The 27,674-nt window shown below is 33.9% G+C and overlaps 2 long non-coding RNA genes across 3 annotated transcripts in view; both read left to right on the forward strand.

The window, feature by feature from the left end:
• LOC145735662 (uncharacterized) overlaps nucleotides 1-27,674 on the forward strand; it is a 105,741-nt gene that overhangs the window by 55,598 nt on the left and 22,469 nt on the right. The gene's annotated exons all lie outside the window — the stretch shown is intronic.
• LOC145735396 (uncharacterized) lies at nucleotides 8,369-12,778 on the forward strand. Of its 2 annotated transcripts, XR_014179666.1 has the most exons (5): nucleotides 8,369-8,557; nucleotides 8,678-8,857; nucleotides 12,103-12,179; nucleotides 12,245-12,350; nucleotides 12,422-12,778. It is a non-coding gene; the product is annotated as an uncharacterized LOC145735396 (long non-coding RNA). The 2 variants fall into 2 exon arrangements; XR_014179665.1 differs by having other exon boundaries at nucleotides 8,383-8,557; nucleotides 12,103-12,350.

The raw sequence follows: 27,674 nt of genomic DNA on the forward strand, positions 1-27,674 counted from the left end.
CCGGTATCTTTTAAAACGTTAAAATAATAAATAAACGTTTACTGGACGTATAGCGGGAACATTCTGTGCATACAGAAACATTCGAAAATCGATGACCCACACATATATAAACCGACCGAGCCGACGGACAGTCAGTTGTGAGTTGTGAGTTGTGAAATAACAGTGGCGCGATAAAGCAAAGAACGAAGTAGTGAAGTGGTAAAAGTGACTTTAGTGGTTTAACAAGTGGTGGTAATCTCTAATGTTTTAAATTATTGTGTAATTAGTAAATAAAGTTTGTTGAGTTTATTCAAAGTCTCACTTATCAAAAAGAACCCAGTAAAGTGTAACAATATACCAGGTGTCCAAGAGCACCCTGGACATAGGAGATTAACATGGGAAGACGATTTTGATTTTTTTGCGCCTGTACGGTTGATTTGATTGAAAAATCGTATTAATGAAAGTTGTAGTACCTATCACGGGCTAGTTTTGTGTATTTTTTTCAGATCTCTAACTTGAGCCCTTTCGTCGTAAAAGACGAACAAAAATGAGAAAATTTAAACTTTTAGCCAGCACGGTATAAGCGGTTGTCGAGCAACGGATAAACAGATCATTGTTGCTGATACGGTTGCTCGACAACCGCTTATACAGTGCAGGTAAAAAGTTTAAATGTTCGCATTTTTGTTCGTGTTTTACGACGAAATTGCTCAAGTTAGAGATCTGAAAAAATACAGAAAACTAGTCCGTGATAGGTACTACAACTTTCATTGATACGATTTTTCAATCAAATCAACCGTACAGGCGCAAAAAAATCAAAACCGTTTTCCCATGTTAATCTCATGGTCAGGGTGCTCTTGGACACTTGGTATAAGGATAGATAATTTGATATGAACAATCAGCTTTCATGTTTTCTTCTTTTACTTGTTAAATACCTTTAGGAAACAGAAATTTGTTGCAATATTAAAGGTTTTACCGTATTGAATTTAAATTGTTTGAAAATTCGCACAGTAAATTTCAGTTTAACAAACAAACTCAGTTTCCCAGATATCGACAGTAACTTAAATTTTTCAAAGGGACCATGATTTTTTTTCGTTATTTTTAAATACATATTTTATCCTAATTTCATATTTTTATATCAGTTGTGTACTTTTGTCGAAGTTTTCCTGAAGAAATTTATGATCAAGATTTATTGTTTCCCTAAAAACATTTAAATAACATATTTTGATTTTTCATACGAAGGTGAGTCATTTTTAAAACAATTGCAGAGATGGTTGAACAAAATTTGCATTTATGACCATACAGGCTACCCCTTACTACTATACAGAGTGTTTATCAAGTAGTTGTACACACTTTAAGAAGTGAATCCGACCAATTTTAAGGAAAAAAAAATCATATAAACTTCTAGACTTATAAAGTTTATTATAATCTTCGAAGAAACCTGAAAAAATAAAGTGTCAGTAAAAATATCTCGAAAACTGCTGATTTTATTTTTCTCAAAATTTGCGTCTTGTTAAAGTAAATAACAGCGCATGACATGAGGGTGAAATGAGGTTCGCAAGTATACAGGGTCAGTCACAAAGTATACCAACTTTCTTAATTTAAACGTAACACACTGTATATTACTTCAGATTTTAAAAGTACTCATAAAGGCCAATTCAACGATATACGATTTTTTTAATTTTTTTTTTTTGATTTTTTTTTTTTTGACCTATGACTATGATAGGTGTAACAATGACAGCTAACGTCAATATAATGTTAAATTAATTGGCAAATTTTTCTATTACTTAAAATGGTGTTTTTGAGTGAGAAGGATACTTAAGATGTCAGTCTTTTCCTTCTCACTCAAAAACACCATTTTAAGTAATAGGAAAATTTGCCAATTAATTTAACATTATATTGACGTTAGCTGTCATTGTTATAGGTGGTACAAAAAAAAAAAAAAAAAATCGTATATCGTTGAATTGGCCTTTATAAGTACTCTTAAAATCTGAAGTAATATACAGTGTGTTAGGTTTGAATTAAGAAAGTAGGTATACTTTGTGACTGACCCTGTATACCTGCGAACCTCATTTCACCCTCACGTCATGCGCTGTTATTTACTATAACAAGACGCAAATTTTGAGCAAAATAAAATCAGCAGTTTTCGAGATATTTGCAATATTCCAGACTTTTTAGACACCCTGTATAGTTTTTACTATGTACAGGGTGGGCAAATAAGCGAGGTAAGCGGCTATACCTCCGAAACTAATGATCGTAGAGAGTTACGGTAAAAAAATTTATAGGATAAGTAGGCAAGGGAAAATGCTGGAAATTATTTTCAAGTTTCCAAGATGGCTACCAGAGGGCGTTTGCGCCATCTTGAATTACATAAAGTTACGTTTCTTGTGATTTTCCCCAATGAATGTAACAAAAAAGTATTTGCGTTTTAATGTTAACTTAAAGTCGAACATTTTTTGAAAAAAACATTTTTCTCTATCTTTCGAAATAAAGTGGGGGGGGGGGTATTTGAATGTTGTTTTAAATAAATGCCTGTAACTTCGAAACGTCTTTAATACATTTGGTATCATTGAAAAGAGCATTTCTTGGGCTTTTAGGTTTCTTCTGATAATGACAGTTGTGACCTAAACGGCCGCCGATTGAGGGCGTTATTTGATATTATAACCAAAATAATGGATTTTCTCAAAAAATTTAAATGCAATGATATGACTTTTTGTAGACTAGAAAATAGACAAATGACAAAAAAAGAAAAAAAAAAAAAAAAGAAAAAAAAATATTAAGATGCGGTTTGCGCAGGCTTATTGGTTAGTCATTTGTCTATTTTCTAGTCTACAAAAAGTCATATCATTGCATTTAAATTTTTTGAGAAAATCCATTATTTTGGTTATAATATCAAATAACGCCCTCTATCGGCGGCCGTTTAGGTCACAACTGTCATTATCAGAAGAAACCTAAAAGCCCAAGAAATGCTCTTTTCAATGACACCAAATTTATCCAAATGTATTAAAGACGTTTCGAAGTTACAGGCATTTATTTAAAACAACATTTAAATACCCCCCACCACTTTATTTCGAAAGATAGAGAAAAATGTTTTTTTCAAAAAATGTTCGACTTTAAGTTAACATTAAAACGCAAATACTTTTTTGTTACATTCTTTGGGGAAAATCACAAGAAACGTAACTTTATGTAATTCAAGATGGCGCAAACGCCTTCTGGTAGCCATCTTGGAAACTTGAAAATAATTTCCAGCATTTTCCCTTGCCTACTTATCCTATAAATTTTTTTACCGTAACTCTCTACGATCATTAGTTTCGGAGGTATAGCCGCTTACCTCGCTTATTTGCCCACCCTGTACTACAGTTTTTGCATAATTATTTTTTGAACCGGAGTGATAAAATATGAACAAAATGCTCTAGCAAGTGTCTTCCTCTCGTTGCTAAGCTACTTTTTATGCCAAATTGTAGTTTATACTATAATGCTTAAAAGACCCTGTAAATATAAAATTTGCACTATGTACAGGGTTATTGATTGAATTTGGACCACCCCAATACAAGTTTTATTCCTAGTATAAGAAGAAAACTTTCTATATGAAACTGATAGATACAAAGCTCTACTATATTTCTAGATACATTTAATTATACAGGGTATCTCAAAATTTAAAAGGGGATGCCATAATTTTTATTGCAAATTCGGATTCTACGATAAATTCTAAGCGTATTTGACTAATATGTTCCGTATCGATTTTCAATTGTTTCCTGTCAACTAACCTCTATTGATTGAATTTAGACCACCCCAATACAAGCTTTATTTTTAATTTTAGAAGAAAACTTTCCATACGAAAGTGATAGATACGAAGGTCTACTATATTTCTAGATACATTTTATCTATACAGGGTGTCTCAAAATTACGTGGCTAACCAAACATACCTTTTTTTAAATGCAATTCCATATTTCTAATTGCAAATTCGGATTCTCTTATAAATTTTAAGCCTATTTGACAAATTGTTCTGTATTTATTTATTATTATCTGTATTTTATTTTTTAAATTTTTTTACGGATTTTTGAGACACCCTGTATAGACAAATTTTATCCAGGAATATAGTAGACCTTCGTATCTATCACTTTCATTCAAAAAGTTTTTTTTCTAAAACTAAAAATAAAGTTTGTATTGAGGTGGTCTTCGTCTATATTCAATCAATTGAGCTTATTAGACAGAAAACAATTGAATATCGATACAGAACATATTAATCAAATAGGCGTAGAATTTATCGTAGAATCCGAATTTGCAATAAAAAATATGGCATCACATTTAAAAAATGGTAAGCTTGGTTAGCCACGTAATTTTGAGACACCCTGTATAGACAAAATTTAACCAGGAATATAGTAGACCTTCGTATCTATCATTTTCATTCTGAAAGAGTTTTCTAAAACTAAAAATAAAGCTTGTATTGGAGTGGTCTAAACTCAATCAATAACCCTGTATTTACAGTTTTTGCATAATTAATTTTTGAACTGGAAAGACAAAATATAATAAAATACTCTAGCAACTGTCTTCCTCTCGTTATCCAGCTACTTTTTATGACAAAGTGTAGATGATATAATGCTTTAATGACCCTGTAAATATAAAATTTAATTTATGTTCAATTTTTTCATAATTAACTTTTGAACCGTAGTGACAAAATATAAACAAAATGCTCTAGCAACTGTCATCCTTTAGTTGCCCAGCTACTTTTTATGCCAAAGAGTAGCTTATATAATGCTTAATAGACCCTGTAAATATAAAATTTTAACTATGTACAGTTTTTGCATAATTAATTTTTGAATTGGAAAGACGAAATATAAACAAAATACTCGACTTGCAACTGTCATTCTCTCGTTGCCCAGCTAATCTTTATTCCAAAGTGTAGATTACATAATATTTTTATATATGTTTATATAACACACAGTATGTTGCATGCCAGATCATCCCTTGTGACGTCACGCGCCGCTTTGCTTAGGAGAAACGAACTCTGCCGATTGAGCATCTATTGCAGTTGACAGCATTGTTAGCAGTTTACCGCTGTGTGGTGCGGGTTGGGTATTGAGCACGTGACCATGTGGGGAACGGATGGTCGTCACTATCAATAAAACACCACTATTTTGCTCTTGGAATAAACCGAATTGCATTTAATCATTGCTTGTTCATAGTCTGCCATTAATGGAACATTTCCAGCATGCTTAAGACTAAATACACCGCCGTAATATGAGAAAAACCGATAAACTAGGAACTAGCACATTAACCAAACAACTACTTTTTTCACTTGCCCGACACTGTCTCCAGTGTCTCCCGGGAAAAATGTGCAATGTCAAATAAAATATAACCTAAGTCGTCTGTCATTATCTTGCCCAACAGGGACAGATAAGGTGACACTAACCTACTCCGAGTAAAGAAACGAACCAGACGGTAGGCAACACCGCCACAGCTGTTTGTGGCTGTGTTTTGTTTTGGATTGATCTTTGATCAATATAAATCTAAAATCATTCTAAAACTAAAATTTAAATAAAAACCTTAATTTTTACAATTTTATTTAATTTTTCATTAATTTAAAATTATTAGTATAAATTAGGTAAATCACATTTTTAGTTCTTTTGCAATGCTAGAACATGGATCTTGTTAATATTGTAAAATATTAAAGGAAGCAAAAATTAAAGCAAGGTAATGTAAAAAAAAATTCTTCAATGATTATTTAAACCATGCCAATCCTCTTTGTAATCTTCATAAACGACTTGTATTCGGTAGCAGATGAACCATGGCAAACTATTATTAACTATGCCGATGACACCAACTTGTTGATTGGAGACAAAAATAGTTTGAACCTAGTAAGCAATAGTCAATATTTAACGTCTAAAATTGAAGCATGGTTTACTGATAACGGCTTAATTTTGAACGCAGAGAAAACTGATTTAGTCCTGTTCAGGACAAAACAATCAAACTTTGGTAAACTGGAAGGACTCCCGATTGTCGGAAAAGACATAACAGTATCTGAAAACACGAGGTTCCTAGGGGTTTATCTGGATGAGAACCTTGACTGGTCTTTTCATTTCGATAAACTCTTGAAAACTTTGGGAACTATCTGCTAGGGAATACGATTCACTGGTAAATATCTAAGTGAGCAATGTCTAAAAATTCTGTATAGCGCCAATTTTGAATCCAGACTGAAGTATGGTATTATGTTCTGGGGCCGAGATGGTGGGGTTCAGAACATTTTTATTGCTCAAAAACGAGTTAAGAGAATAATTAAAAAAATGGATTATCGGCAATCATGTAGAAACACTTTCAGGTCAATGGGACTAATGACAGTATACGCTCTGTATATATATGAATGCTTAATGTTCTTTTTCAACAACAGAAGTTTATTTTTTCAGAATCCACAGGTAAACAAATATAATACAAGATTAACCCATCAAATTATGTATCCAAAACACCGGCTGCAAATAACAGAAAAAACTCCCCACTATATGTGTATAAAGCTGATTAATAAGTTACCTATGGATTTTAAAACAATTGTGAGTAACCAAAAATTTAAAAGGGAGCTAAAAAAGTTATTAATCCAATTGGAACCCTATCATCTCGACGATTACCTAAACATGTAGAGGTTAAACTCTCCTGTATTGAATGATTATACTATATCATAAGTATAATAATATATCTAAGTAGTCTTTCTTTTGCTGACGCAATTTCATTTTGTTGTATACGTTGTTTATGACAATCTTGAAATAAAGTTACATACTATTTCTATTAAACCAGACTACAGTCTTAAAATTAATATGCAGTCTTTACTGGAATCCTAGCTTGCTGCGTTCAGACATTAGTTATAAGGGATACTATGGCTGATGCTGCCCCAGGTAAGATTATAAAATTGCATAGATACTACACCATTACTACAAGTTTTTGTAGTCTGAAATTTTTTTAAGGATGGTCAAGTGCCTATCTTACAGATCTGCATCTGGTATATGCTGCATAAATCACTACTTTTTCATGTGGATGTCAAAAGTATTTCAGTTTTCATTATTGTTTTATGTTTAATATAATAATCACCATCAGATAGTGTAGTAAACTCCATTGCTGAACCTCAAGCTAATAATATGTATTATACCTAGTCTTTTCTAAAAGCATTGTTAAAGTAACAGCAGTAATAAGGTAGTTTGCTGTGAGTTTAAGTAATAGGTCTACTCATATGAGACAATATTTACCTATCTAGTAGTATGATTGTAAGGCAAACATCTTTGGGCAGCTGCAATGTTTAAAGAAATAAGCCAATACTAATAAAGCTGAACTTTTAGATATTTTGATTATTTGAGCTTACCACTTTATATAAATACTTTATCAGAAGGAAAGTAATACCTCCACTCAGTGGAGGTAGACTTCAACTTGTTCATTGTAAATAATCACCCATTGGTTTTAAGTTAAAAATAACCAAAGTATAAATGTAACTAAGACTAAATTTAGTGTATTTGGGAGAAAACAGAGAGTTAGTAATATAAATGTGGACAACATATACATTGAAATGAAGGGAAGTAGAAAAACCTATGAAAAAAAAAAGTATCTTGTAGTAATTTTCGATCCAAATCTAAATTTCTGAGTACACGCGGATTATGTTATGCGAATTGATGCGAAAATACTCAAAGAAAATTAATTTTATTTCAAGAGTGGGACACCATTTGATTGTTTATACTAGGTTGATGTTGTATAATAGTATTGCGTCAGCGCATCTGCAGTTCTGCTCGACACTTCTCTATAGCCTACAAAGTACGTGAGTTTCAAGTGGTTCAAAACAGAGCAATGAGAACAATTTTGAAATGCATTAGGTACACTTCCATACACGCAATGCAGACAACCCTCAACATACTCCCTGTAGAACAAAAAATATCGTTTGATACCCATGTATTTGTGTACAAACTAAAGAATGAAATATTGCCTGATTAAATTTGTAAAAAGATAGAAATTTTTTCTGATGTACATAATTATAATACAAGACATTGTAAAGATTTCATAATTAGTAGAAAATGTTAATCAAATTTAGGTTTTAATTCATTACTGCATAAGGGACTTCTTCGATTTAATTGGTTGCCAGTCAATATAAAGGAATCGCCTAATGTACAACTATTTAAAATAGAACTGCGAAAACACATTCGAGAAAAAATGAATATGTAATTTGCCAGTGATTTGCTTGTTGGTTAATTTTTGGGACATGTGTGCATTGTATTGTTTTGTTTTTCATGTAGCATTATCGCTAAATAAATACTATTATTATATTAATACTGTGCACCCGAGCACCCACTGTGACGTCACGCGAGGTAGCGTTTCGAGGAAACAGGTTTTGCTGATATGGCCGCCCTCTTGGATCTGTTGTGTTGTCAAGTAAAATTCCCACTTGTCAGTCTTGTCACTTTGCTTTTGTTTATTTGTTTTAGCATGCTGCTAAAATTAATTATATTTTTATGACAAAATATTACAATTTAACTAATGAAAATTATACACTAAAATCAAGTAAATGTATATTTTTTGATTGACATAATGGATACAATAGCTGTTGGCCTAGGTAAGATTACAATGGCAATTTCATACCTAACCATGCTATTGCTGATGCATCATTACTACACATTTTTGTACTAACATTTTTTAAGGGTGGTTCTAGTAACTAATTCGGGTAGTCTTACAGATCTGCAACTGGTATATGCTGCATACATCACTACTTTTCCATGTGGATAAAAAAGCACAACTTTTATGAAGAAAGTGACTAGGACTGCAATCAAGTCAAGTTGAAGAAGAATAAAGTCGTGTGCAATATTTTAAACTATCTACATTAGGTACAACAGTGGATTAAAAAGCAAGTTTTAAGGTGAGTTAAACTGATTTTAAAGCCAGATTTGTAGTTCTAATTCCACAAGAAGTAAGCAGCAAGCAGTAGTAGCCATGTCAATTCATAGTTCAACTTTAGTAAGAAGGAAATAACATAACCCCAATAACCCCAAAGTCTTATAAACCATCAAAATTTGATTTGTTATCTTGTGGGTTGTCATTTTTAGGCAAAAGCAAAAGAAAGTATTTGTTAAATGATATTCCAAAAATCTATGATGGGGTGTTACAAGTATATTATTTATTTTTACTGCACCATACTGATTACTTTTTCTTGCAAAACTAGAACTATGAATCCAGCTTAGTGATATTAACATTAACAAAAATAAAAAGCAATGCAGTTTTCATTATGGTTTTACCTTTAACACAATAATCATCATTGTACACTAACACTTTGTAGACTGCATTGTTCAATCTTGAGTTAATATGTATTATATGTAGTATATGAGGCAGGGTTTACCCAAGTAGTTGTAGTATTAATCATAAATTTAATTCTTGTCCATAACAACCCAGAGTAAACAAATAACCTGGACTAATTTGTTTACTACGTGTTGTTATGAACAAAAATTAAGTTAATAATTATGTCTATGTATACCTGCTAATTAAAATTAAACTAACTTTTCACTAAAGTCAATCAAAAGTTTTCTACACAAAAGTTAAAGCTACGCATTTGTATATGACATGCTATACTTAAAAATTACACTAAATTAAAATTAATTTTACCTAACTTAAAAGTAGACCAACTTTCAACATTGGGTAAATTTCAGGCTAATTTGTGAACCGTTTGTCACTTTGTGTTGTTATAAAATGTGTAACTTTATTTATATTTTTTCTCATTTTTTGTTTTGGTCTTACTCCATATCTTCAATTTCTTTTCCATCATTTTATCAAGGATACACCAATTCCATTTAGTGCAGTAATCACAAACTATGTCACAGCCAAAGAAAACTTGATCCATTGTTAATTATTTTTAATTTTACAAATGATTATTTTATACCTGAACTTTTTTATGAATGAAATCATAAATCTTTGACCTTCTTTAGGTTAGAATATGTCCAAACAAGTCATAAACACATCTATGCTATCTAATTTAACATAACTTAAAGTATTTTGCCTGGTTTATACTTTTAAATTAAAAAATTAAATTTAATTTTAATTACATGTAATGCCCGGTTTATACCTCCAAATTGAAAAATTAAATTAAACTTAAATTAATTTAAGTTGCATGTAAAATTAAATGAAAATTGTGGTTTATATGTTTCAAGATATGCTAAATTAAATGACATAGATGTGTTTTTGGCTTTGTCGTATTTTAGACATATTCTAACCTAAAGAGGGTGAAAGATTCATGAAAAAGTTCAGCTATAAAATAATCATTTGTAAAATTAAAAATAATAACCAATGGATGAAGTTTTCTTTGGCTGTGGTTACCACACTAGTTGGAATTGGTGTATCCTTGACAAAACAATGGAAAAGAAGTTGGAGATATGGAGTAAGACCGATAAACAGGGAATGAGGGAAAAAACAAATAAAGTTTTACATGTTATCACAAGGAAAAGTGACAAAGTTTTCACAAATTAGCCCGAATTTTACCCTTAGTTGAAAGTTGGCCAACTTCAAAGTTAAAATTAATTTTAGTTTAATGTAAATTTTAAGTATAGCATGTCATATACAAACATGTAGCTTTAACTTTAAGAAAATTAATTTGACTTTAATAATATACTTAATTAATTAATAATAATTTACTTTAATTGTTAATTTGGAGGTATAGCCCAGACATTGTCCCCGGTTTATACCTCCAAATTAACAATTAAACTACATTTTTATTAAAGTCAATTTAATTTTATCAAAGTTAAAGCTAGACATTTGTATATGACATGCTGTACTTCAAATTTACACAAAACTAAAACTAATCTTAACTTAAAAGTGAATCAACTTTCCATTGGGTGAAATTCAGGCTAATTTGTGAACCCTTTGTCACTTTTCGTTGGGGTAAAATGTGAAACTTTATTTGTTTTTTTTTCTCATTCTCTGTTTATCGGTCTTACTCCATATCCCCAATTTCTTTTCCATCGTTTTATCAAGGATACACTAATTCCGACTAATGCAGTAACCTCAGCCAAAGAAAACTTCATCCCCTGTTTAATATTTTTAATTTTACAAATGATTATTTTATTGCTAAACCCTTTTACCCTTTTTAGGTTAGAATATGTCTAGAATACGTCAAAGTCAAAAACACATCTGTCATTTAATTTAGCATATCTTGAAAAGTATAAATCACAATCATTTTCATTCAATTTTACATGTAATTTAAATTTGAATTAACTTTTTAATTTGAGGGTATAAACCAGGTATTAGTTTTTTTAAATAGAACCTTATATTTTTTAATACATTTGTAGATACTATGTAGAATTTTCAAAGTTTTATGTTAATGTCTATACTTCAAGCTGGTAGAGCTCGAATCAGATGAGAAAAGGCCACCGCATCATCAATGACGCAGTTTTTAAAACTATTTCTTTCTCCTTCTACAGTTGCCGTCGCATTAGATATAATCAGAGGCGTCCTATTAAAATATTCCCGAAAATATATTGTTAAGCGGTCAAAAAGCCACTTGGCAACGTAGTACGGTTTTTACTTGGACACAATTAAAACAGATGCGGCAGCGGCCAGGGACATTTGGACCTTTTTATATGCTTTTACTAGCCGGCACTCTAAACGGTGTTGCCAAGTTTAAAAAAATGTAGTGGCGGACAGGGAGACTTAGGGGGTTAGGTTAGGTTCCGTTTTAGTCTGGTGTTTTGGTTGTATTGTTGATGGTCGCAGTTGAAGTTCACATAGTGTTATGAATAAAAAACGTTATTTTGTCAAAATGTCTTTCAAAAAGGTTGGAAAGAAAGGTGTTATCATATACAGCCAAGGCCGTGAAATCGTCAGTAACGTCTTACAATTTATGAAGAAAGAAGCAGAAGGAGTTTCCATTCCTTTGAAAAACTTGTTGTCTTTTATTTTCTTTATTAAAAACGACGAAAATGTTTCATTTTACTGATAAAATAATAGCACGCCACTGACTGGCTGCAACAACTTGGAAAGTAACGAGAGCAGCAATATTTAAAGCGAGACGTACAGAGATCGTGACATCATCGTTTGATGACGCCTGTGGCCTTTTCTTAGCTGATTCGAGCTCTAGTTTTACTTGAGGTTTTACTAATATTCATTTTTTTTTCAAAGCTCGTCAGACGAAGAACAAGAAAATGGAGAAACAAATTATGAAATAGAAACAGAAACCGAAGATTTGGTGAATACTGGTAATAAAAACGCAAACACCCAGAATACAGATGGATGACACGATCCTTTACTTTTTCGTTTCCAGTCACTTTCTCTGTGAGCCTGAGTGTCTGAAATTGTCTCTACTCCGGTGAAATTTTAGGTGTTAATTTCCCCTTGTTTTTTTTTGTCTGTTTTAATAATCATGGGCGGTAAGTTGATTTGTGCTCTTTAGGTCATTACTCGTAGGGTATGTATCCTCATGTTTTTCTTTATTCTATAGACAATTCACCTCCACGTTTTACTCCAACTCCTGATAGTGCGCGCGCGGGTGGCGTATTGCCGCCCTACGTGCCTTGGCTGCCCTTCTCGCACGTGTATCTAGCGGACGGGGTTCGCAACCATCCTCCCAGCATAGCAACCCGTGGGGGTCTCCTGACCCGTCGAGGCCAGCGACGCCCCCGGCCCTAGCCGAGGAGCCTGCTACGGGGAACGGGACTGCCCCGCCGCAGCCCGCTGATAGGGAGCCTCCTGCCCCTAGGTATGGAGCCACCATCATAATCAGTGGTGCTAATTGCACCATAAATTTCAATTATTATTAATTTTTAATTTTTTTTTTCTCTTATTATTGTTATTATATTTTTTTTTATTACTTTATCTTATTTCGTTTGTTTATTTTTTTTTTAGTAGTAATATACTCTTTAGTTGTTGAAAGTTGTCTCTTTTGTGTGTCTTTCCCATCTTTTTTCCTTATAAAGGCGTGCATTCTGGGGTCCAGGGATCATAATAGGGTAATATTCTGCTTACGTGAACAACTTCTCTTTTTGCTTTATCTGATCTGCCTTTCTGTATCTCATAGTCCACGTCCGACATTTTTCGTCTTATATAATAAGGTCCGAACCGCCTAAGCAGCAATTTTTCACTTTTCCCTACTTTCCTTATCGGGGTGAAAACTTTCACTTGGTCACCCTCATTAAACTCCACATGTCTATGTTTACAATCATAACGAAGTTTATCTATGTTTTGTCGTCTTTTTATGATTTCAGCAGCAAAATTACGTATTGCCAGACTAGTTTCTCTCATTTGATTGCTATCAAGAGATTCAGCATGCGGCATTATGTTCGCTTCAGTTGGTAAAACAGGTTCTCGTCCATATACTAGCATAAAGGGTGAGAATTGCGTGCTGTCTTGTTTCGCTGAATTATAGGCAAAAGTTACATGTGGTAAGTATTGGTCCCAATTTGACTGATTTGTGTTGGTGTACATTGCCAACATATTTGCAAGAGTCTTATTAAATCGCTCCGTAAGACCATTTGTTGCTGGGTGATATGCCGTTGTAAATTGACTTGTAGTGCCCATTTCTTTCAATAGTTTTGTCACCAATTCTGATTGAAATACTTTTCCTCTGTCACTTAATAATTCCTTAGGCGCTCCATGTCTCGTAATTATTTTTTCTAAAATAAATTTTGCTACGGGCCCTGCTTTTCCACTTGGTAACGCCTCAGTTTCTGCCCAACGTGTTGCATAGTCTGTTGCTACCACTATCATGGTTTTACCATTGCTACTTCGGCGAAAAGGGCCTAAAAGGTCAATTCCCACCTTTTCAAATGGTGTTCCCACAGGAATTGGGTGTAAAAATCCTATCGGCTTTTGATTTTGCTGACCTTTTCTAGCTTGACAATCTGGACAACCCTTAACAAAAATTTTCAACATCTTTTTGCAACCCTTGCCAATAATACCTTTGCTTAATTTTTGATAGCGTTTTTGCTATTCCCAAATGACCACTCAGCGGTTCCGAATGGTGAGAATACAAAATTTCTCCCACTAACTGTTGTGGTATTACTAATAGCTTATCTCGACCTAAATCATTCGGATTTACTCGGTATAAAATTCCGGATTCAATCCTGAAGTTTTTGCCGGCTTACGTAAACCAATTGTAGCATTTTCCGATTTTTTGATCGTCATTATTATTTGAGAAATTTTTTCATCTTTCTTTTGTAACTCCTCAATATTACGAGTATCCAAAACAAATGTTTATCCGTATCTGGTTGCAGTACCGGATACCTACTTACACAGTCAGCGTCTTTGTGCGCAATCCCTGATTTATGGCACACCGTGTAATCAAATTCTGACAGTTTTAATGACCATCTGGCTAAACGACCTGTGGTATCTTTTAATGTCTTTAGCCAACATAAAGCATGATGATGATTAGTTACGATTTTTACAGGTTTACCATAAATAAAGTGTCTTAACTATGAAAGTGCCCATATAACTGCTAATCCTTCTAATTCAGTTATAGAATAATTTTTCTCCGCTTTGCTAAGACTTCTGCTTGCGTAAGCGATAGGGTGTAACTTATTTCCTGTGTCTTCCTGCAATAATATAGCTCCTATTCCATCTTTACATGCATCTACCCTTAATTCACATCCTTTGTTTGGCTGAAAATGTGCCAACACTGGTTCACTAATCAATTTCTGTTTTAGTGTTTCAAACGCTTTGTCATGTATGTCCTGCCAATCAAATTTATTCTGTTTCTTTGTCAGATCATGTAAGGGGCGTGCAATTTTTGCAAAATTTTCTATAAACTTCCGGTAATAGTTACAAAGTCCTAAAAAGCTTTGTACACCTTTTACATTCTTTGGCCTTGGAAAGTTTTCAATTGAAACTAATTTTGATTTATCAGGAAAAATTCCATCTGTCGAAATTGTATAACCAAGAATATTAATCTTTTCTTTTAGATATTCACATTTTTTAGGTTTTAACGTTAAGCCTGCACTTCGACGTCTATGAAAAACTATAGATCCTGACCACGAATTTTTTACTGTTACATTGTTTAACTTGCGATAATCAACACAAAATCGTGTCTCTCCAGACTTTTTCTTTACTAATACGACGGGACTTACCCAGGGCGAGTTACTTTGCCTTATTATATCGTATTGTTCCATTTCTCTTATTTGCTTAAGTATTATCTCTTTCTTTTTGTGCTACTTTGTAAGGTTTTTGTTTTATAGGTTTAGCATTTCCTATGTCAATTTCGTGTTCAATTACATCTGTTCTCCCCATATATTTTGGTGTTTTTGAAAAAACGTCACTATATTCTGAAAGTAATGTCTGTAATTTGTTACACAATTCTGGGTTCGTTATATTGCTTAGATTATGGTCATTCATGGTAATCATTTCTTCATCATCTTCAGTTTCATCAATACAATGAACTGGAATTTTTGTTATATCCATTTCTATATTTTTCTCTAAATAACCGATTGTGGAATTTTTTAATATGAACACTTTTTCAAACCTCATATTGTTAATTTTGATGTACCATTTGCCATTTCTTACAAAAATATTTGAACAAATCAATCCTCTTGGTCGTAGGTATTTATCGTTCTCGATAAAGCACTACTTCGTGAACTCGTGCGGAGATAAGGCACAGTTCAGTCGTACCGTTATCTCGCGACCAACCTCGACCATGTAGTCGGTTTCAAGTGTAACCTTCAAACTTCGCGCGGTTGACTCAATTTCAACGTTCGCAAATACCCTATTAGTATCTTCCATTTGTTCTATTTTCCCTATGTTGTTGTTGACATTGTTGCCAAAATATAAAATCAATGGGTCAAGTTCATGGTATAATGTCACAGTATTGGTATTATAGTCAATTAATGATTTTTTACTACCCAAGAAGTTATGTCCCAAAATTAAGGCTTTTGATAAATTTTGCACCACTAGTGCCTCAACGGAAATAATTGTGCCATTCACTTTTATAATTACCTCAGAATTACCGAGAGGTTGAACTGGATAGCCTCCTGCGGTTATCAGTTGTATATTGTCTCGTAACCGTCTCATGTTACTGATATAATCTATGTCGACTACATTTTTACAAGCTCCTGTATCAAGTAAAACAGGGACGTTATCTTTATCGTTAACTGTGATATGTACTATTATTGTTTGTTTACTGGTGCCCGTAGATGATAATTGGACAATTTCGTTCGGGCTTCTTAGTTTTGAAATTGTCCTCTGTCGTTTGGGTTTCTTCGGCCTTGAGGTGCATTCCTTTGAAAAGGCCTGTTATTGAAGTTACAAGACACGTGACCGGGCCTACGGCAATCAATGCAAATAACCCGGCCGTCGTGCGTTCTCGTACGAGGCAAATAATTATTATTATTATTTCTCCAGTTTTGATTAGAAAACTGATTTCTGTTCCTATTAAAAGTATCATGGCTCTGGGGTTGTTGCGAATTGTTTCTTACAAATTGTCGCCCCCTATTGAATGAGTTGTTCCTCGGACTATTTTGATTTGGTCTAAAATTATTCACCCTTGGAACATAGGTATTTCGTGTCTGATTTTGAACCGTATTTGAAAAATTCCTATTAAAAAATGTCCGTGGCCTTGTGTCATTCCAGGTCCTTTGCCGGTTTGTTGGGTTATTACCATTGTTACTGTTTACTGCCGCAGATACTGACAATAAAGCTGTACTTTGTGTCATTTGATTCACTAATGTCCTTTCTTTTATATCGCTTATCTTAATTACCAATTGCTTTAAATCGTCAAAATTTCTATTGCTAGAACTAAGCAAATAATACATCTCATAGTAAGACGGATGTAAACCATTTTCAAAATGATCCCTAAACGCGTCAAAAGTCATTTCTGGGTCAATCTCGTTTGCGATTGCCAATAGATCATAATAGTACTTTTTTATGTCCTCGACGTCTTGCTGTTTGCGAGTGTTTAATCGAAATTTTAACTTTCGGAGTGGCTGTTCTCCTGAAAACTCTTTCAAAAAATCTGATTTAATATTTAGCCATGTTTTCATCTGATTCTCTGGCTCACTAATATAATTACTAAACCATGTATGGGCTGGACCTTCCAAAAAATTAGCTAAATAAGATATTTTGTGATTTTCTGACCAGCTATTCACAATCGCTGCTTTTTCGTATTTATTTATAAAAATAGTGGGAGAGTCAATAGAAGGGTTAAATGTAGATAGGCATGTAAACTTAGGGGTAGCCGGAGTTTTTGGCTCAGCCAAAGCTGCCTGTAATGTCATGTTAGCCATTACTAAAGTAATGTTAGGGCGTATGGCACGGTTTCTTTCCCGAATCACAGGGGGTGGGCAAGGATTATTAGAACTTTGTAATAATTCTGAGGGGCGGGATGGAGATAAGCTTTGGTGGCACTACCACTTCTAAGGGACTTTCCTGCCAAGGCCCTTCTGTTTCTCGCGGTTTAGGCGGAGTTCTACTTAAAGAAGCTCTTGGTTTGAAATAAACTTCCGTGGATTGGGGCTTAGAAGTTGAAGTCGAGACTTGGGGAGTTTGAGCTTGACCGCTCACGACAGTATTGTCAAGAGTATTTTCTTCGTCCTCACTGCTTGTCAAACAAACAACTGAACTGGGTTTGTCAAGCTTTTGTTTTTGTGAAGAAGTTGCCGTTTGTGTCGGAGCAGGAGAACTCACAGTCGAACTGTGATGTTCGGGTTTGAAATCTTTTAATTCTTTTATCACCTTTTCTGGGTTTCGACCTCTAGCGATAGCTTCACGTAACACGAATTTTTCTTTTTCCGACAAACTTTGAGCCCTACTGCGAGTTTTTACTCGATCTTTGTCACTCGACTCACTCATGGACAATGTTTAAATTCATTTATGTGCTATATTTATTTTTTTCAAATTATTTTCGTTTTTTTTTTAACCAAGTTGATTATTCCTGGCAATTTCTTTACTAATTTGCTTGTTCATCAAACTAATAATTTTTTAACGCTAAAATACACTAGCATTAATACCCCCATGCACAAAAAAATAATAATTAAAATTTTCTTAGCTGACCATAAATTATCTTTTCCCGAACTATTTGATACACCTCCACTGTTTCCCGCTTGAGAAATAATAATTTCCTCCTCTTTTGAAGATGTACCACCCATATTAAACCAAAATTTTATCAAATGAGCGCTTCAATAGCAAAGGTAATCCCCAAAAAATCACTAAATAAATCAACGTCACTATCCCTAGCCAAAAGAAAATAATACTTAAAATTTCTTTTCTAGCCCACACATTATTTTCCTGAATCTGTATCATACCCCAAAAAATAAAATAAAGATAAAAAACTCAACTATTGTTTTTCATCCATCTCAAAACAGACCGGCGCCTCCACCAAATGTCACATTTAATTTATGAGCCCTTCTGGGTTCATCAATTAAACTGACTCACGACGTTAAACGTCGCGCCGGGATCCCAGTTTTAAGGATGGAATCAAACACTGAGTTTTCTATTAAACACTTAAATCTATTAAATATAGTATACATAAATGGGTTTGCACAATACGGTCATAAACACACTAAAAGTTGGCAATTTTAACAATTGTACTTACATAGATTCCTAAGCTAAGGACTTAGCATTTTCTGGCGGCTGGCTTGGTCACTTTCGTGCTGGAACAACTTTGGAGAATGGACTACTTAACTTGATCTTCTTTTACGAGGAGAGTCGACATCTCGACTTCTTGGTTCAGCTGGTCACACTACTATCGATTGGTTCACACTGATCCTATACTGCTGAAATCGGCGTGTTTTATACCCGATTGGCTGACGTAGTTTGTTATTGTTCGTCGCCTATTTTTCATATTCCTGCAAAGCAGGTGGTGGCGACTCATCACTGATATGGTGCACCCGGTGCATGATGCACTCGATGCATCATGGTGCGACCTTGCCTCGTGCGCTTAATATTTCGCAATCCTCAAATATTCAAAAATATTTTTGTTTTTAAGTCAGTAAGTCCATCTTTTGAATTAATGGATTTTCCATTCGTGACAATAACGCCTAAGGCGAATGACATTAGAAGTTGCCTCTGGCAGAATCAAAGCTAGGGCAGCTCGACATGAATTAAAAGTGCAAAACTTCTACCTTTTGTTGTTGTCCATGAGGTATTGGAAAAAAGCTATTACCTCAGGGGGGTTTAGCTAAAAAATATGGAACATTCTTTAAGGCACAGTAATCTCACCAATATTTGATGCAACTATTGTACTGCTTTATGGTAGACTCGGAAATGGATTTAATGTGAGTGTTTATAGCCTCTTCAGGAATATCCTTTAATTTAAATGCCGCCCTGATAACACTGCCGCCACCAGGTTAAGGTCCTTATGTAAGGGGTGATGAGATCTGAAAGGCGAAGATAAAATGCGCTGTTAGGTTGGAATTCAATAATATTAGATAAATGAGCGAGTTTATTAAATATTGGATACCAGGGTTGAGAAGGCCACTTTGGAACTACTAAAATTCCTTCGGCCTGATCTACGACTATTTTATTTAGGACCTTACAGATAAGGACAAAAGGAGGGAAAGCATAAAATTTTAGTCCTTTCCAAGATACCGTAAAGGCATCAATATTGACAGATTCGGAGTCGATTTCCCAAGAAATATACTTCTGACATTTCTTGTTTATGCGAGATGCAAAAAGTCAATTTCTGGAGTACCAAACTCCAGGACTATTTTTGCATATGCATAACTCGCCAATTTCCATTCGCAGTCATCGAGAAGGACCCGTGAACTCTTATCAGCTTTGGCGCAATCAGACTTAATATAATAGAGAGTATAAATGTGCTAGGACAAGAGGTAAAGAAGGTGAACTCTTATGTCTACCTAGGTCAAGAGTTAACATTGGGTAAAGCCAATCAAGAACTTGAAATTAACCACAGAATACATCTAGGATGGGCGGCCTACGGGAAGATGCGTCACGTCTTCAACTCCAACCTACCCCTCAAACTAAAAACCAAGGTTTACATGGAATGCATTCTCCCAGTAACAACCTACGGATGTGAAACGTGGGTCCTAACAAAGAAAATCTTAAATAAATTAAAGATACACCAAAGATCAATAGAACGAAAAATGATAGGAATAACGCTTAAAGACCATAAAACCAATGAGTGGATAAGAAATAGAACCAAGGTAGAGGACATAGTGAGGCGAATAGGCAGTCTTACATGGAACTGGGCCGGACATGTTGCCCGAAACAAAAACAACTGGAGCGGAAAAATAACAAGATGGAGACCTTGGGGGGAGAAAAGAAGCACCGGCAGACCACAACAAAGATGGCATGATGACATCAAAAGAACAGCCGGACTTAACTGGAACCAAGTGGCACAGAACAGGGAAAACTGGAAAAATATGAGAGAGGCCTATATCCAAAGGATAGAAAACGGCTAGAAGAAGAAGAAGACTTAATATAAGATGCAAATACCCATAAGTTATTCTTCTCACACCACTGCCAAATTTCTCTGGTTACATGGTTTGTGGAGGGTATACAGAAGAATGGATCTACGTCTAATGTTTTTAGTAAAACATTTCAAGCCAAGGAGGGTTGCTTTGAGTTCTAGAAAGTTTATATGGCGGGAGAGCTCTGGTTGTAACCACAACTCTCTCGCATGCTGTAAACCGCAGACTGCCCCCAACCAGTTTTGCTAGCATTAGTGAAAATTTCTAAGTAAAAGTCATGAGTGCGAATTTCATTAAAATAATTGGATATAATACTAGTCCACCAGGAAAGTTCATTTCGGAATACCAATGGCATTGACAATTTTGTCTTGTAGTTCTGGTTAGACTCCTTTAAGGCTAAATATGTGTGCCTTTCAAACTCTTTAGTGTATAATTTTCCATACTTTACTGCTGGACAGGCTGACACTAAAATACCAATAAATTGGGCAAAAAATCTAATAGAACAACTATGGGCTGTTAACAAAGAAGATAAAAATTTGATAATTCTTTGTATTTTAACTTTGGGTAATCTTAAGTCTGGTGAGCTAAAAAGAAATTTAGAAGATAAATTGACCATGGTACGTATATAATTCGCAGACAATTTATAATGTGATAGCGGTTCTGGTTCTTGCTGGTTTGTTTGTGGTTTTTATAACTAGAAAAACAAAGACAAACTTTTCTTTTCAGTGAGCGGGATACACTAAAAACAAATCTCAAACTGTTTCAAATGGTAGCTCTCAAATGTTTGCAAAAAGTTGCAGTTTTGTTTTATTCTACAGGAGTTTCTGTTTTGTTTTCGTATTGTGTGTTTAGTGGAAAACTGCCATTACATCGATTATGAACAATACAGATATATATTTATTGGTGAATCGTGCAGGTACATACCTTAGTTGTCCCATCTGTACATACAGATGCCTCTTATATATGGGTGAAAGGCAACGAAAATGCTACACCAGAAGAAAATCTAAATTAAAATGGTAGGTAGTTTTTAAAACGTAGTAGGATGTTCATGACATCTAGGATTAACAATTTATTTTTTTCCAACTTGATCTTGTTCTATACCAACACCCTCACAAGATAATCTCGCTACGCCTTTCTCCAATATACTCTGTTGGAGCTTACAAGTAGAAATGTCTTTTGAAGTAAAAGTTTGTAGCACAAAGGCTCGAGCAAAATAGCACGCCACCGTCAAAATATGTATTACGCATGTCTCAAACTCTACAGTTTGACTCGAATCCTCAAACTGCTCCGGCAGCCATCAAACCAACCACAAACTCTGCACGAACAGTCGGCGGTGCAATTAGAGCTGGTCCAAGATTTGAAATTTGGGTTGCCTGAACGCGATAAACGCATAGAGCATGCGTCAACAGTCGGAAGTTAATAAAAAAAACCTTCAGTGTTTTGATATGAATAGTGCAATTGGTTTTTTGGTAAATATTTACTTTTTAGCAAAATAACCTTAAAGAGACTCTGAACATGTGTTGGAGCTCAATAAAAATGATAGTAGTTTAATTTTTCGGGGAAGTTATTTGTATTCTTACTAAAAAGGTAACTATGTTGTTAAAAATGTAGCTTTCTACTTTAATAAGTTTCTCATACAGTATTGTATTTTGCAATGTTACTTCCAGTGGCATACGATTTGTATCAATGACCTTTTTTACGTTTATTAGCTCAAAATAGAGATATTTAGGTTTAAAAATGCTTGGATGCAAAATTTTCAATTTTGAAAAATGTAATTTCAATTTCTATATCTGTTAATATTGCATCGATAATTTCATACAGATTTATGACTTGGTTTAAAACATCTTTTATAAAAGCTGTGTTTTCCCGTAATGTGTTTTTTTGCACAATTAGTCCGAGTTGATCTAATTTAGTTTCTAGCAACTTTTCATCGTGTTGGACTGTATCAATTGTGTTGTTAAATTTCTCTAAAAGGTTGAGAGATAAGGAATTCTCTTTTCTAATATTTGAGGCTAATTTATTTTGATTTAGTTGTAGTTAGTGATTACTTTGAAAATTGATCCTATACCGTTTATTTATTAAGCCACGCTTGTACCTATGGGAATGCGGAATTATTTCCTTATGTTTTATTTATGCCCTTTCTTGAGTGAGACTTAGTATTTTTAAATAATTTATTATTTTGAATTTATATTCTGTATGTTTCGTTATAGTTTCACTCAAGTTGAATGATTTAGAATGGAGTTTATTTAGTTCTTCGATTATGGGGTTCATATCGTAGTAGTGCAAAAGTGTATATGAATATTCTTCCAATTTTGCTTGCCCCAATTTAATTGAAATTAACCAACTGTTATTTTTTCTTCAATTGCTATTGCAATTACTATGTGAAGAAATCTGGAATAAAATTACTGTTATTAGAAACTATACTTTTGTTGTCACGGTCGCCTAATGTTGGAAAGGTGTACCTTTTCTTTATTTTCTGTTTTTCCCGTCTTCTTCTTAGTATTTATACTAACTAGTATAGTAGGTTTAGAAAATTTATCAGTATGTTTTTGCCTATTGTGTTCTTTAAGGTACACGTTTTGATCGGGTTTGAAAAGTTTATTTACATCATCTTTATGTTTGTTTAATTTTTCAGCTAAATTTTCTTTTTTTTTGAGTAAATTAGCATTTAATTGGGAATATAAAGCTTTAGTATTTTCTTTGTGATTATTGATATAATCGTTTATTAAAATTTGATCTAATTTAATATCAAAAGTGTCGTTGGTAGTAAGGTGTCCTTGGATGAGGTCTTTGGTTTCAGATTTGTAACAGAATAAATGGTATGGTTGTAAGCGAGAATAGCGTAAATCATTTTTGTTTTGATTGGGGTATCGCCATATTCTTGATTGTTTAATAATGGGATATGTTCCTGTTTAGTTGTGAAGCTAATTGGACTGCACTTCTTTCTGAGGTTATGCAAACAGCAAATAAATTCGAACCAAAAAATTCCTTTATTGTGAACTCAACAAATAATTTAGATTTAGTTAACGGGTTAAAGTCGCAAGAACAATTAGTATTTGATTAATTGTCAAATTAATCGTGCAAAACATGAAAAAATGCGTGCAACAACAAAACGTGTACAAAATCGACTTTTTTTTAACAACACACCGTTCCCCGGTCGTGATCTATCGCTGTCTCTCACACAATCACGTTATTAATCGTCGCGGCAGGGTTGTCACGTTGATCTTTATTTACTTAGAGTCGTAACATGCCCCCTCGTTAAAAAGTAATCGCATTTTTCCCGTTTATTATCCAGAATCCAAGACGGATAATTGTCAATAAATTCTGAATCCCCGCATGAAGGTGTTTTATGTGTTCACTCATGATTAACAAATCGGTAAACTTGTGCTTGTAGGGCAAAATAATAGAATGGCTTTGGTCAAAACTATAATTGGAATTAGTTACTCGTCCACCTACTCGTAAGATTCCGTTTGAGTCTAAAAAAGAATTTAAATTCAAAATTTTACTGTTGTTTAAAATTTTGTTACGTCGTTGCAAGTGAACTGTTTCATTGTAAAAACGCATTTTCGAAAAGAATTTTCGAAACGAAAGATTCGTCCAGTTCTTCGATTGTCAACGTATTACATTTTGGCTGTATTTTCTTTAATCCACGATTTTTAACTCTACAAATGTACGCTACAATTCTTAGCAATTTATGTAAAGTTGAAAACTTGTCAAAAATATCCAAGTCAGGTAGGTCAATTTTTATCTCTACAGCATTATTTATAATTACGAAACGAAGGAAATGACAAACAGTCTTCTCCACAATACTTTATTATGACCTTAGATGGTAAGGTCTGCTCAACAAGTTTCGGTCACATAAATGACCATCTTCAGGAGCTACAAGAATAACCTACTTTACATGGTGTACCAGAAGTTAAATGTTAAAAAACGAGAAAACGTACCTTAAATCGGTCGATCAATGTGACTACTGTCTTTTTACAAGGGGAGAGACAGAGAGACTCATGTCATAACGAAATAGTGACTATAACATAGTTAAGTAGGTGAACAAAGCTGTAAAATTTAACACATGTAACAATTAAATAAAAAGATTATAGGGAAATTTAATAGTTACCTCATTATGGAGAAAAAACTAACTATAGCACATTAAATTAAAATTAAAACTTAAACTAGACCCATTTAGGGCTGGGTGAGACCCTAGGGGGAAAAAAAGATCTTAAAACTCGTGCACCATCCACTGAAGAGGCGATCAAACAGGATCCTGTCTCCTTCAGTGGATGGTGCACGAGTTTTAAGATCTTTTTTTCCCCCTAGGGTCTCACCCAGCCCTAAATGGGTCTAGTTTAAGTTTTAATTTTAATTTAATGTGCTATAGTTAGTTTTTTCTCCATAATGAGGTAACTATTAAATTTCCCTATAATCCTTTTAATTAATTGTTACATGTGTTAAATTTTACAGCTTTGTTCACCTACTTAACTATGTTATAGTCACTATTTCGTTATAACATGGGTCTATCTGTCTCTCCCCTTGTAAAAAGCCACATTGATCGACCGATTTAAGGTACGTTTTCTCGTTTTTTAACATCTCGTTTTTTAACATTTAACTTCTGGTACACCATGTAAAGTAGGTTATTCTTGTAGCTCCTGAAGATGGTCATTTATGTGACCGAAACTTGTTGAGCAGACCTTACCATCTAAGGTCATAATAAAGTATTGTGGAGAAGACTGTTTGTCATTTCCTTTCTTTCGTACTCTTGCGACTCCACTGAAAGAATATGGACTACTACTTCTTTATTTATAATTGTTACAGCAGGTTTAAATTCAGATACATTTTCTAAAGTAAAAAGTTGATTTACGTCGTCACTAGAATTGCATGAGTAGTTATTGTATTGAAAATGTTGTAAAAAGTCAGGTCCTCTAAACCAAAGGTTGCATCCTAACAATTCTTTAGGACTTAATCCCCTAAAGATTACATCAGCGGGATTATTTTTGCTTGATACATGCGCCCAATCGTTTAATTCAGAAATTTCCGTTATCTTAGAAACGCGATTGGCTACAAAGGTCTTAAGCTTAGCGGGATCAATTCTAAACCAAGACAATACAATAGTTGAATCGGTAAGATATTTAACGTTAGCATGTTTGATATCAATGGTTTGTAATACTTTATGCATTAATTTAGCCAATCAAAACACAGCTAAAAGTTCGAGTCGCGGTAAAGTTAATTTTTTAGCCGGAGCTACCTTAGATTTCGCAGTCAAAAGTCTAATTTCTCTTTTTCCTGAAGTATCTACAGGACATAAATAAATGCAGGCTCCGTATGCCTTTTCCGAGCTGTCACTAAATCCGTATAGTTCAATATGTGTCGATTCGGAAATAATAGCAAGTCTTTCTATTTGAACTTTGTTTAAACAAGATATTTGGTTTGAAAATTCTATCCACAATTGTTTTAAATCGTTAGGAACTTCTTCGTCCCAGCTAAGTTGTAATTTCCACAAGGATTGAATGATAATTTTTGCTCTAATTAAAGCCGGACCCACCAATCCAAGCGGATCGAAAATCTGCGATATTGTGGACAAGATCGTTCGCTTTGTTACTTTATTGGAGGAAGAAGTTACGTTAATCGAGTACCTTAATAAGTCCTGCTTAGAATCCCAAACAATGCCTAAGGTTTTCAAATGTTCACCATTTTGGAACAAAACAAGATTGTCATTATTATCGTTATTATTAAACTCAACAATTTTAGTCAACACTTCTTCACTGTTTGAAGACCATTTTCTCATTTTAAAATTAGCTTGTCCTAGAATTGTATTAAGTTCTTGATACACTTCAATTGCTTCTGCTTCAGAGTTGATGTAAATTGTAAAATGACTTTTTGATTATGTTTGACGTCTGCGGGTAAACATTCTGATTCAAATTTGCTAATTCTTTTAAACAACCTAAAGCTTGGAAGGGTGCACTTGCCGTGCCATACGAGACTGTGTTAAGCTTGTATATATCTACTGGGTCCCTTTCATTCCAACGCCAAAATTTTTTGAAAATTTCGTTCATCTTCGTGAATTTTGATATTTCGATACATCATTTTGATGTCACCGCTAAGTACAATTTTTCTAAGCCGTGTTTGCAACAAAATTTAGTACAAGTCCTTTGGCACCGTCGGTCCTACCATAAGCAATCATTTAACGAGTATCCCGAAGTTGTTTTTGAACTCGCATCAAAAACTACGCGACATTTCGTAGTAATAGAATCCCTAAATACCGCACTATGGGGTAAATAATAAATATCGTTTGATAAAGAATCACTGTGTTCATAATTCTCGTTTTTAAGGGATCCTTGAAGAGTCATTTGTCCGAGCCCTTCATACTGGCGCATAAAGTCAAAATATTGTTTTTTAAGATTTTCGTCTTTATTAAATCTTTTTTCGAGGGAATTTCTCTTTTCCCTTAAAAGCGTCTCTTTAAAGCGCTTACTTTTGAATCTCCTAACCAAAGATTCGAATCCTCTTTAAATGGGTATCTAACAATAAAACTGTTATCTTTGTCTCGAGTTGTAGTTTTTTCAAAGTACTGTTCACAAAAGTTTTCTTCTTTTGTTGGAAATTTGCAGCTCTCAAAGTCCTCAAACTCCCAAAATTTTGTGAAGGAGTCATGCAACATTTTATTCGTGGCAGAGTTTGTTGTTAAGTGACATATTGTTTTTTGTCTGCAAAAATTACTAAGTACCAAATTTCCTGATATTACCCAACCCAAAGAAGTCTCTTGAAGTATTGGCAGCGAATTTCCCAATTTAATTTGTCCGGTTCCGAGCAGATCATAAAATATTTCAGCGCCTAAAAGTACGTCGATCTGTTTAGGTTCATTAAATCTCTCGTCTGCTAAGTTAATTTCTTTTGGAATGTCAAGTTGCGACTTCTGAAATTTCAATAACGGCAATTTTTCCGTGATAACGGGCAAAACTAAAAACGACAAAGTAGTTTTATAATCGCTAACTCGAGACCTTATCGCGGTTTGCGTACGATTGTTAATTTTTGTGATTATCTTACTTACTCCTAACAATGGTAGATCGATTTTATGACAATACAAATTTAATTTGCGACACAAAGATTCACTAATTAAATTTGATTGACTGCCACAATCAATAAGCGCATTACAATTATGCCAATGTCCAGTTCTGTCAGCAATAAGAATCATTGCTGTTGATAGTAAGACTTGATTTCTACCTAAACTTGAGCAAGATAAAGTTAAAGAGTTGTCAGGGTTGTGAAATTCTTCATGCGTATTATTTTCGTTGGATTCAACAGTTACCGAGTCATTTTTCCGGTCGATTGTGACAAGCGTAGGCCTAT

The sequence above is a fragment of the Ips typographus genome, linkage group LG11 (genome assembly GCF_016097725.1).
Source record: "Ips typographus isolate SLU linkage group LG11, UJ_Ityp_2.0, whole genome shotgun sequence".
Taxonomy (NCBI): domain Eukaryota; kingdom Metazoa; phylum Arthropoda; class Insecta; order Coleoptera; family Curculionidae; genus Ips; species Ips typographus.